The sequence below is a fragment of the Lonchura striata genome, chromosome 1, assembly GCF_046129695.1.
Source record: "Lonchura striata isolate bLonStr1 chromosome 1, bLonStr1.mat, whole genome shotgun sequence".
NCBI lineage: Eukaryota > Metazoa > Chordata > Aves > Passeriformes > Estrildidae > Lonchura > Lonchura striata.
Genome location: NC_134603.1, coordinates 100,541,849 through 100,555,007, shown reverse-complemented (window position 1 = coordinate 100,555,007; position 13,159 = coordinate 100,541,849).

The window sequence follows — 13,159 nt, the reverse complement described above, 5'->3', positions numbered from 1 at the left end:
CCTAATAAGCGCTCTAAGTGCTTCCCCACGATTTTGTTACTTTTAAATTACATTGTTAACAGTTAAGAATTACTCTTGTTTGGATAAGTTTGTGTCAAAAAATGGGAGCAAGTACCCAGAATGTTCTCTTTTGTTTCAGTCATTGCTTGCAAAATAAATATTCTCTGCAGTACTTTAACAGTACTAATATATATTTCCATGGGAGTGATAGAATTGCATAAGATTAGCTCAAACAGCTCCTGCATTACCAGAAGTTTCTGCAAGACACTTAACTTTTTAACTGCATCACTTCAGAAAATGACAGAGTGCCATGTAAATGGCATCTCTTAGGGAACCATAATTAGAGAGTTGTTGAATTAAATTCAGACATGTTAAGTATCACATACATTTTCTTGGAAGCAGGCAGCAGTAAGAAAGAGCTTGCTTTCTGCTCACAGTTTTTTGTTGCTTCCCTATTACAGGCAGGGTTAAAGAAGCAGAAAATGTTCTTTTATAGGTATCATATAAATAGAGAGCTCATCTGTTAAATCAGAAAAGCCCTTATTAATGTGGCGGCTCCGTAGCCTGGGTGCACACATATGCCATATCATATGACAGGGCATTGCTTGCTGAACAGCCTTCTGGCTTCAGACATATGTCATTTCATATAACCAAACACACAGGACTAGTTCAAAAAATGCCTTCTGACAATAGGTATGTATTCAGGGACATAGCTATTATCATAGTGCAAAAATACTGTAATACTTGTGCCTGGTGTATACAAGAGAACTTTTTGCTGGTAATATTTCCATAGCTCCTTTAAATATGCCACATTTTTACTTCTGCTTATTGAGATGTGTTGCTAGGATGTCTTGGGATATGTTACAACTTTAGAAAAGCTGTAACTTTCCAACTTGAAGTGCTGAGTGGTGGAGCATGGGTAGTAGAGCAAAAGGTGTATGAAAGATTTTATTATTTCCCTTTTCAATTGAGTAAGAAAAAACCTGGACATTTTTTCTTGACCTTCTAGCAATATGAGGTTTAATTCTTACTTATGTTCTGTTGGATATATATTCTGTCTTCAATTATGTTGATATTACAGCCACAATAAACTGATGCAATGTTTTTGATTTTAGAACTGTTTGTTATCCTGAAGCTTCATGCTCACACAGAATAGCACATTGTTAACTCTGTTGATAATGTCCTTTACTGTCAGTTTGATTGTTTGTTTTGGGGTTTTTTTGAGTTTTTGTGGATTTTTTTCCCTCTCCCCACAGGCTACTGGTGTTTTATGAAATGGAGAAAGGGAATTTTCAGCCTTCCATTGTCTTGAACAACGAAAAAAATGATTTTTTTTTTAGTTTGGGGCTCTTTTGCGCAAGAAAACTATTAACTTTGTGTATCTGTTTCTTTCTTTTTTTAGCCACAGAGGTCATCCTTACTATTTCACATTTTGAATAGAGCCTATTTATTATTTATTTCAAATTTTTAGAACTCAAACTTTAGCCACTTGTTTCTATACCTAGAGAGTAAAAAGTAGGGTTTATTTGCCTAGATTTATGGAAAGCTATTGTGAACTCCTAAGCAGATATATGTACATTGCATCTTCTGTCAAAAATTTTGGTAGAATAAAGCCAAGATAAATAAGATATTGAAAGTGATTTTTAGACTAAAAAAGTAATGGTTCTTTAACATATTTTCTATCCTTCCAAAATGTATTTAACATTTCTGTTAATAAATGAGCCTTATATATAATTACTCTTGCTTTATTCCTCTTTCATAGTCAATAAAATTATATCTACAGTAAAGGCACTATTTTCTCTATAAACTTAGTAATTTCATCAGTTTCTCTTATTTGCTTGTAAACAACAGGGGGAGACAAAAAATATTGTGACTGTTGTTAGAATATGAAAAAAATGGATTAAATTGTGGTACATAGATTTTATTGCTCCTAACTGTGAAACTGACTGTGCTATCTGAGCTAATATGCCTAATAAATAAATAAAAATGAAACCAATAAACAATGTAAAATAAACAGTTTGGTGAATAAGATAATAATATATAGGGAATCACATTCTAGATTGCTAGTAAATAAAGTGAAATTTGAATGAACACTGTTCTCTATCCTAAGGTAGTCATTAAACATTATTTCTTTATCATTAGCCTAAAAACTACAAACTCATGGAAAAGTCACACTTTTTAAAAAATACTAATATTGATTTGTTTTTTGTGAACCTTTATTGGTATTTGAACAACTGACAAGAACATTACTGTATATGACAAAAGATTGAAGGTGTTCTCACTTAAATGTATTTACGCATGCAAAGATAGTTTTTAAAAAAAGGATTTTTATTTTTCTGGTTGTAACAGATTTTAATATTTTTACTTGAGTTGTTTCTTAATGAAGCAAATATTCAGGTAAACAGATAGTGATATTTAAATAATAAAATCATATTGAATAAATATTTAGGAATAACACAATACTGAAAACTAAGAAAAACTTCCCATATATATTGAGAACCTGATAACAAAAAGTTATAGTTTAATTGTTTCAAATTTTTTGTGATAAAAAGAAATTATAAAAACTGATAAAATATTAACCATTTTATTTTTAGGTTTAAGATGGGGTGCTTACAGAGGATTATAATTAAAGGAACTCTCCATGTGTGGGACTTTATGAAGGATCATAACACAATATTTTTTCTATAAGTGCAATGTTCAGATTTTAGTTACTTACCATAACTATCTAATCCAAACATCCTTTAAAACTCTTTCACTAAAAAATATTAGTACACATGTGCTGGAAAGAGCTGTTACTCTTTAAATAAATGGTGACAGTATTTTTCCAGTTGAGACCAGTTTGTTGGAATTCCTTTATCCCTATGGAGCTGAATGTCTTCATTCACAACTTGACAAGAATAAAGAAAAGAATCTTTTTTGTTTATCAATTACAAATGTATGTAAATTGCCCTCTCTTATCCTCTTTTTTTTTTTTTAAGTAACTCAGTTATCTGTCTCTTCATTTTGAAATATGTTATTTCCTCATTGAACTTGACTTCTCTTTTCATGCAATGAATCACTTCTTCAGGCCATTTAAAAATACAGCCTCAAAACAGAAATATTAAAGGATTTCATCGTACAAATGCACTGTCAAAAGGATGAATGTGGTAACTCTGATGGCTCTGCATGGCTTTAGTATCTGCTGCTACTTTAGGGAAATGAAGGGGAGAGAGGAATATATCCTATGTAACAACAGAAAAGCTGTTTATTGTAACTGGTATAAAACATTTGGTTTATTCTACTGTTCTACAAAGATTCAAAATACAAAATAATTTTTAGAGGAAAAGAGTATAAGATACACTTTATAAGAAAGATAGGGAAGGATAATGGCATACTGAGATATTTGTGTATATGGACTTCCAATATTTTGATATACAAATTAATATTAGAAAAATCTGGGAAATGTTAACATTTTATAGTATTTTTTTTTTCACAGTTATTTACACAATTTCCTTAGTATAAATTTAAACCAAATACTTAAGTTTAATTTTAGACTTTCAGGGTTTTTCTCACTGTATATAGCACAAATACTATTATTCACTCAGGAGAGTGAACTTCATTTTTCATCTGGTTAGAAAATTCACCTTCTTCTTCCTTACTCTTTCTGTTATAAAATCTTCAGAAATTTAAAAAATCCTGGTTGATACGTAAGAAATTTATATACAGTCATGTATTAATATGTTTATTTTCATTTAGAAAGTTGTAGGCAATTAATAATTAAGAGATATGTCTTCAGGGAAGTAGACCTGCTGCAATCAGAAAAAGCTATATAAAATAAACTGGTGAGAACTCATAAAGGACAATTAAATTATCCAATAATGGAATTTTGGAACTGATTCAGTATTTTTAAAGAACATCACAGGGATGTATTATAATAAATGAAGGATTTAACTATAATATTTCCTCTTGATTCTATGACATCTTAACAACATTTTCATAACTCTTAAATGGAAAAAAACAACAGCTCACTTTTGTTTTAATGACATGGCAATTTGGCTTTAAGTAAAATATTAATTTGAGGAAACTTTAACATTTCAATATAGATGAAAATCAAGAATTCATTTGTTAATTATAAAATGTAGATTCCAGACTTGCCTGTATCTGATTTAAATTATGGTGCCTGGTTTTCTGTAAATTTGTGATTTATAATACCTACTCTAGCACCAGAACAAGGAAACTTTGAGAATGACAGTTCAGAAACATTAATGAGGGCAGATGTACAACATAATTACCCGTGACTAACCTGAGCTAATGCTAAGTTTAACTTTACTTCACATAATGCAAGTGAAATAAACAGCTTTTCTCTACAGAGGAGCAAGAATTAAAGCCTTTTCTACCTTCTGCTCTGTTGCCTGCGGGTGTTTTCCAAAGATGCTGGGAGATAAATACCAGTGTTGTCATGTCTACCAGTGAAAGCAAGGATAAAGTATAATGTTGAACCAGTACCATCTAAATTTCTAGTCTATCTAGTTAATTGCTAGTGAAAGTTTGATTTACATTTGTTCTACAAAAGTCTTTTGTTCTATTAAAGCCTTCATATCCTTAATATATTTCCTTTTAGATTACACACAATGAGAGGATTGTAATAGCAAAAAGAGCAGGCAAAAGGGTTTCATAAAAATCAGTGGAAGGTGAGGTCAAAGGCCATGAATTATGAAAGCAATCAATTAATGTTTCTCTCCTTGCTCTCAAAGCCCAGCATACTTCCTCTTAGATGGCTGTTCTGTCCACTTTCAAACACATAGCTACAATAACTACATTTACTATTGTTACCATAACTGAGATTTTAGATTCAATTGTAAATGTGGTTTTAGTTTGTGAGAAAGGTAGAAAAATTATTGAACTCTCTTAAGATTGTCACTACATGGAGTGCATAGAGGTTGTACAAGGAGAAGAGAGGAAAGAAGAACCCGTAAATATTAACTGGTCACAAATTAGTGAGAAATATAAAATAATATTCTTCAGAATGATAAGAAATAATAATATAAATATATTAGAGGAATTACATTAAATGCATGACTATGAGATCAAACAGAAAGAGTTATGCAACCAGTTTGCAGAAACAGTTAAGAGCAGGAATAATTTTGCTGTGAAAATAGTCAGCTGATGTCATGAAATATTGTATGAGCTGAACTGCTGAGTATTCTAATAAATACTTACAAAATCTGGAGGGTACAAAAGTTAAGACACTGAACTATCCTGTGAAGATCAAGGCTCTGCAATATCATATGTAGGTAATTTTATTTCAGATTATCTTCTTCCACTTCCCATTTTGGATAATCCAAAATTTGGGTGTTTCTTCATAACACTATTTCTTTCAGATAACTGTATAAATTAGGCATGTAACGGGCATTTTCACAACACATGAATAGATATTTACCCATCTTTCATCATATTGTCATATAGTTTTGTCTCTTTAGTGAACAGCAAAAAATAGAATCCTTGAGGGGGGAAAAGAATAACTTTGAGAAAACAATAATCTGTTTTGTTTGTGTGTCTTGGAACTTTTTTGCATATTGGATATAATTATTATTAGTCTCATATGTTTTCAGCAAAATCTTGCAGCCCTCTGGGAAAGGCTTTTATGCTTTAATGTTCATCAAAGACCTATAGAGACTGATAAAACTTCTGGTTGATCTTTTGTGGTTGCTTTCATAAGTCCACTTGCATGTTTAAGGAGAGGAAAGGGGGAAAGAGGAACTTACAGCTTCATTTTTATAATGGCCTAGCTTTTCATTAATAAAATTTCTCTTAAATTTTAATATAACAGCTCATTTTATGAGTACACATGCAACTGTATTGATGCCATAGAACTTTATGAATTTTGGTTTTAAAAGAGACTGATTTTCCTTACTTAACAATAAAGTCTTATATTAAAGATTTTGTTGAGTTTTACTTCTACTCTTAAGTCATGTTTCTCCTACAGAACCATTCTTTGGCATAGAAAAAAAAATGGGTAAAACACAGATTTTCAAAAATTAAATACTGCAATTCAATGGAAGCACTCAGATGAATAAAAACGATGACAATGGAAAAGACCATGAGACTGGAGAAAATTTTAAAGATTAAGTTGTTCTCCAATTGTGCAACTCAACAGTCTATAAATCTTTAAGTTTATTGAGTTTGAACATCATGAAGTAAACATGATTTTCCAGATAATCCAGCTGAATTAGTTGTGCCAAGTTTTTTATCTAGTCAATGAGGAGGTACATGGAAGCTCACTGATTTGCCACTTCACAGCTGACAGTGGCAAAACATAAGCAATGTACTGACATAGAGGTGCCACTGAAAAGAGATTTCAGAAAGAATGACTAGGTAGGGAAGACACTGTGTGGTGTATTCTTCATTACAGAATTGCATGTGTTACCTTTTCTAAAGGAAATTAAAGATTCCTGAAGTCATTACACCATTGGAATTATCCACTGTCTTTAGATGATTTTGAAAATCTCGCCTACTATTGATAATTTCTGTATAACTTATAAACAAGTCTAAGGATATTTGCAGAGGATTAAAGATATGCATTCAGCTATATATAGCTGTCTTCTTATTATTTGATAGGATGCACTGGTAATATTTCATCTGAACTTTTCTTGCCTGAAAGGAGTTTATATCTTAATAAAAACTGATATTCTCCACTTTTGTACTGGATTTGTCTTGGATGGAGTTAACTTCCTTCATAGCAGCCCATATGGTGTTGTGTTTTGCATGTGTGTTTAAAAAAGCATTCATAACACACTGTATATTGAGTGTTACTGAATAGCACAGCATCCAAGCCTTCTCCCCACTCATCTTTCAAAACAAAAAGACTGAGGAAGGGCAAGAGGTTGTGAGGAGACAGAGCTGACACAGATGTTCACATTGACCAAAAGGATATCTCATAACATATGATGTCCTTCTCAGCAATAAAGTCTCAGAGAAATGGGGAGAAAGGAAGGATATCCATAGATAATGTTGCATGTCTTCCCAAAGCAACATTTCCCAGGGAGGGGCATTTTTAATATATAGGAAACTTCTCAACTAAATATTTGAAGTGTTGATAATGTGTGATTTTTTTTACAGTCATCTATCATTTTGTGGATTTCATAAATACAGAAATATTCATTCAGGTTGGAGTCTTTTACAGAGGAAAAACAGCAGTTATATGATATTTCTGAGTTAGTCTGATGCCACATAAGCTGAATATAAGCCTTAAAGAATTAAGAAAACAAACACTTTAATCTTTAAAATCAAAGATATATATGTGAAATAGGAAATTCCAAAGTTCCAATAAATTAAAATTTGCAAAACATATTGACAATTGTTAAGAACTCACTGATGACAAAAATAATATTGACAAAAAGCAACCAGACAAGGTAAAGGAAAGAGGAGTTTTGATGGTAAAAATTGAAATAAGAATTGACTTTTATGTTAAAAGCAAAGTAAATGCTATACATAAGTCTTTGTGAAGAACTCTGAAAACTTCCGCATAAGCAGAGGCCAGGTGTAGAATGGAAATGGAACTCTGAAAATGGAAATTTCCATTTTTGAAGTGAATGAAACACTTAGGGAGCTCCATCTTCAGATGCAGCTTCATGTCCTGTGCAACTCTGCCCCACAGTTATTCCTCTGCTCCCTAAATAGTGCTAAGAGCAATAAACCGTTCTTTATATTGTAACCTAAAAAGGCTAGCATCTGAAAGATAAGAATGTGGTAGGGAAGGGCTCAAGGACTTTCATTGACTCTGAGGATGTGCCTGTCTATGTCCTAATGCACTCAAATTGTGATGATTATATTTCCTCTGTGCGCGAAGAAACCAGCACATGAAACTGCAGGTCTCTTGAGAATATTTGTAAACCGAGCAAGTCAAACACCAGGCCACAGAAATGATCCTTACAAAGAGCAGCTGAGGTCACTTGGTCTGCTCAGCCCAGAGAAGAAGAGACTGAGAGGAGACCTCATTGCAGTCTGCAGTTTCATCGTGAGGGGAAGAGGAGGAGCAGACATCTGTCTCTTCTCCTGGGAACCGGTGACAGGACCTGATGGAATGTCCTGAAGTTGTTGCAGGGGAGGTTTAGGTTGGATATAAGAAAAAGGGTCTTCACCCAGAGGATGATTAAGCACTCTAAGAGGCTCCCCAGAGAAGTGGCCAGAGTTCAAGAAGTGAACTCTCAGGCACATGGAGTGACTCTTGGGAATGGTACTGTGCAGGGCCAGGACATGGACTTTGATGATTCTTGCAGGTCCCTTCCAACTCAGCACATTCTCTGATTCTGTGAATAACTTCTTATTTTAACAGAGGAAAACTGGTGACTAATATTGAATTGTATGGTAAGTGAGGAGATAGTAACGAGTACTACTAAAAGTAGAAAAAATTCTGATGGGGGGTTACAAAGACAAATAGAAAGGAGAAGCAGTATAAAAATGAAAAAAACAATAATGATCATGTGTTTGGGGACTAAACAAAAAAAAAGGAAGAAAATTGACGATATGCTTGGGAAAGAGTCTAGATGGATTAATTGAGCACTGCAAAACTGCAACATAAAAATTTGATTCATCTGTAAAACAGGCAATGCATCAATATCAGTATTTTGACATGAAACAGGCAATATCAGTGAAAAAAAGCCTAATGAAATCCCACATAGAGTATTTAATATAATTCTATGTAGTGATTTCTAGAAAGATGCTTTGAAATTGAGGCACAAAGATATTCAGAATAGAAAAATTTATGAAAGAATACACAGAGTCCAAAAGCAGAAAGTCAAATGGAAATACAGGAAAAAAAGAAATAAAATCTATTAATAAATTTAAGATATCACTAAAATAATCAGTTCTATATTATTCACCAGTGAGGAGAGTATAGAAAAAAATAAAATCAGGTCTATTACTTTATTAGAATTATGATGGACATAATGATCTGTGATATTCTATAGCCCATGTAGAATATTGGACCAGAAAATCTCTAAATTCATTGCTGTTTCTTAGGATGTCAGATGGTACTTGGGTAGTGTGAGTGCTCTACAATCTCAAGGTTTGTGCATTTTTATTACCAATTGACTTTATGCTTTCAGTGAAATCTGTGCCATTCAGTGCTCTGGATTTGGTAAAAATATTACTACACATGAAAACATGTACTTAAAACTTAGTAGGAAACGGTATTAAGCCAAAATTCAGGTGAAAAATTGTTGTTCATTTGATATTCAGTTGTCCAATTCAAAAAGTAAGATGAGCAAAATGGAAATAAAATTTTCATTGGTCTACTCCAACCTAAGTAATACTGAAAATATGAATAATTAAAATATAAGGAGTTTTCCATTGTTAAAACTTGCAGTCATTGTTATCATCTATACCATCATGCTGCTGTTTTCCATACATGTGAGGAAATATTATTAGCAATTCTATGCAATTAAACTTTATCATATTGAATAATCAGAAATGGAACATTTTCTCCCCACACTAATGCTAATGTTAAATGTCTTAACATTTTTTGGGTAGGAAACCTGTTAGACAGTAATTTACACTTATTGTTAAGCCACAAATAGACCTGAGAAATGAAGATAAAATATTACGCTAGTAACATAATATACAATGTACTGTGAAATTTTTTTAGTAAAATACATCTCAAAAATATAGCCATCTTTCATCTTCCATGTTATTATTTATCTGTAATTCACATAATTACTTTTTTAATGCAAGCAGAAAATTCTAAATGAAATATTGAAATTTAAAATCAATTTTAAAAAATAAAGATTTTTAATAAGCATTCCAAGATAGTCAATAGAGGCTATTCCTCTAACTTTATGTCTTTTTACTATTAAGTGAGTATGAATGGTAAAGTCACATTTAATAATAAATCTGAAGTTACCTTTCAGACAGGGCAACATAGGTTGTTCTCTGGTGAAGCTTAGAACAATAGCATCTTACAAAGCTGAGATATATTAGCAGTATTTCTGAAATAATAAAATTTAAAGACAGGAAAATCATCATGGTCTGGAGAGCTGAACATTTCAATACTTTATGTTTGTACCTCCTGTACATTTTGTACTTACATCCAGCCTCAGATTTATGTAAGACCAGGAAACAAGATGCTGGCAAGGAACCCTGGAGAAAAGGACCTGGGTGTCCTGGTCTATGGCAAATTGAACATGAGTCAGCAGTGCCCTGGCAGCCAGGAGGGCCAAGTGTGTCCTGGGGGGCATCAGGCACAGCATGGCCAGTTGGGCAAGGGAGGGGATTGTCCCGCTCTGCTCTGAGCTGGGGTGGCTTCACCTTGAGTGCTAGGCACCACAATAAAAGAAAAATATTAAACTATTAGAGAATGTCCAAAGGAGTGCACAAAAGAATTCAAAGGGCCTTGAGGGGACTTCATATGAGGAATGGCTGAGTTCACTTGGTCTGTTCAATCTGGGGAAGAGGAGACTGAGGGGAGACTTCATTGCAGTCTGCAATTTCCTCATGAGGGGAAGTGGAGGCACAGGCACTGATCTCTTCTCTGCGGTGGCCAGTGACAGGACCTGAGGTAACAGCATGAAGCTGAGTCAGGAAATGCGTAAGTTGGATATTTTGAAAATGTTCTTCACCCAGAGGGTGGCTGGGCACTGGAACAAACTCCTCAGGCAATTAGTCACAGCACCAACCTGATAGAGTCCAAGAAGCTCTTGGACAGTGTTTCTCAGGCACATGATGTGTCAAGTTGCCCTGTGGCAGGCCAAGCATAAATTTAATGTTCCTTGTGGGTCCCTTTCAACTCAGGATATTCTATGATTATATGATTCTCTGATTTTGGATTGCTAGTCTTCCAGATACCACCCTCTGCTTCCTTTAGAATGTGAAAACTCCTTTATATCTGCCTTTCAGTGTGTAGCACTGCAATGTCTTCTTGTCTTCAGCTTTCCCTGCTGAAGGCAGTACTGTGCCTTCAGCAGGGAAAGCATACACAAGCTGTAAGCAAAAGGGGGTGACCATTTTCCAGTGAAAAATGATTTTGACAGGAAATTGTGTTTGTAACAGAATGTTTTCATTGAACCTCTACAGAGATGAAAATGATGCTGTTTGGCAGTTTGTTAGTATTTTTTTTTTATAGGATAGTAGGATAGCACTGCCTTTTCAAAATTTGTCTTTGGAGCCTTGCAGCTTCTGAGTTTATGATATTTTGAGTTTTTTATTTAAAATTGTTACCCTGCAGTTTCATACTAAGTCTCATGGCGAGTAGTTGGAAGAATGTTAAAACAGATTTTTGAATTGTGGCTTATATTATGCACGAGTTTTAATGAATATCTTTATGTTATCAACAAATAAGTTTTTCCAATTAGTAATACTCATGTTTACTGTTTTGGTTTGAAAAACCAAAGAAACTCCTGGTCCTTTACTTGACTTGTGTTAGATAAAAGAAAACTAATTTAATCACTGTCCCACTTTGTTCAGTAGTATTATAGTTTCAGAGATTCAAGAAAATACTCTTTTTTTTTTTTTTTAAGGTGCCTTTGTGCTAAAACCCAGAAAGGTAGACATTGCTGACCAAATAGAAAATAATGCATTCAAAATTAAACTACGTATTTTTTCAAAGAAATGTTATAATATTTAGCTTGAAATGGAATGAAAAATGTATCAAAATTATGCAGCCCCAGTGACATCCATGGGATCATCCAAGACGCTTTAATTTACATATTTTTTTATCCTTGCAAAAAAATTCCCTCTCCTTTCACAAGGACACTTAGAAAGTTACATCTAAAGACTACATAAAAAGGGTCTTTAAAGTCTAATTTACTGATGACTTTGCAGGCTGTGTTCAAAGCTAGAGATGCAACTATCAACAATCACAAATACTGTTTTGGAGAAGGGTTTGTTTGCAAAGACAAAGCTCAGCCAGAATGTCTTGATTGCTGGGCTTTCTGGTACCATTTTGTGTAACTAAACGTGTTTAACAGTAATTTGACTGGCAATCTAACAATACTATACCTCAGTAGAGACTTTAATTTTTGCTTTAGTCCCTACTAAAAAAGGAATGTTTTTAAGGAGTAGGAGTTTAAAGTATTAGTGGCTATTGAAAGGTCTGTTACCTTATCTCAGGCTTCCTCTTTTCTCAGCTAGCAGCTGACTGTAATCCTCTAAACATTCATATTCACCTTTCTGTGCAATGTCCTTTTCTCCAGAAACTGTCCCCTATTCCTAGGAAGTTTTCATCAATTTGTCACTGTGGCACTTCCATATAAGCAAATTTCAGTATAAAATAACATTTAATAGTGTGCATTTAAATAATTACCACTGTTTATAAGGTAAATAAAGTTTATGGAAAAACAAGTCATCCATAAAATGAACTGAAGCTCATCAAACTGTAGGGCATTGGGAGATCTGGTCAAAGGAGTCCATTAATAGGTTGTGTTCTCCTCAATTCCTTCAGTACCAGGGGTGAGTATGGAAAGCAAAGATAACTGGACTGGTTAATATATGGCTTAGATGATGGTGCTATAGGTGGAAATTTGCTTTTTTTGATCATGGTGGATCAGCACCAACAACAGCTGACAATGGATGTGGTCTACCTGCCTCCAACCCAAGGCAGGGCTGATTGAGAGGGCTTTAAATTAGGTTTGAAGGGGAGAGGTGATACAGAGAAGCCCACTGGAGAAGAGCTGAGGTGGGTCGTGCCAGTGTTGGAGCTGAAATTGGCAGCCCAGCTGAAGTGCATCTACACAAATGCATACAGCACAGGTAACAAACATCATGAGCTGGAAGCCATGGTTCATCAGGAAACTGGCACAGAAGTTGCTAACACAGAAATGTAATGGATGGTTCTCACAACTGAGTGCTGCAATGGATTATAAGCTCTTTGGAAGAGAGGTGCAGCAGGAGAAGTAATGGGGTGGTCCTGTATGCTAGAGAGTGTTTTGATCATAATATAATCAAAGATAATGGTGATGAAGTTGAGTGGTTGTGGGTAAAGACCAAGGGAAAGGTCAGCAGGATGGGTGTCCTGTCTGTTACAAACCATCTAACTAGGAAGAACAGGTAGGTCATGAAGTCTACAGTAGTCAGACAGAAGTTTCACAATTGTCTTTGTACTTATGAGGGACTTCAGCTTGACAGATGATTCCACTGGTGTTACTGTGTTTAATACTTCAAGAACAGAAGAATCTCCAAGAAAAGT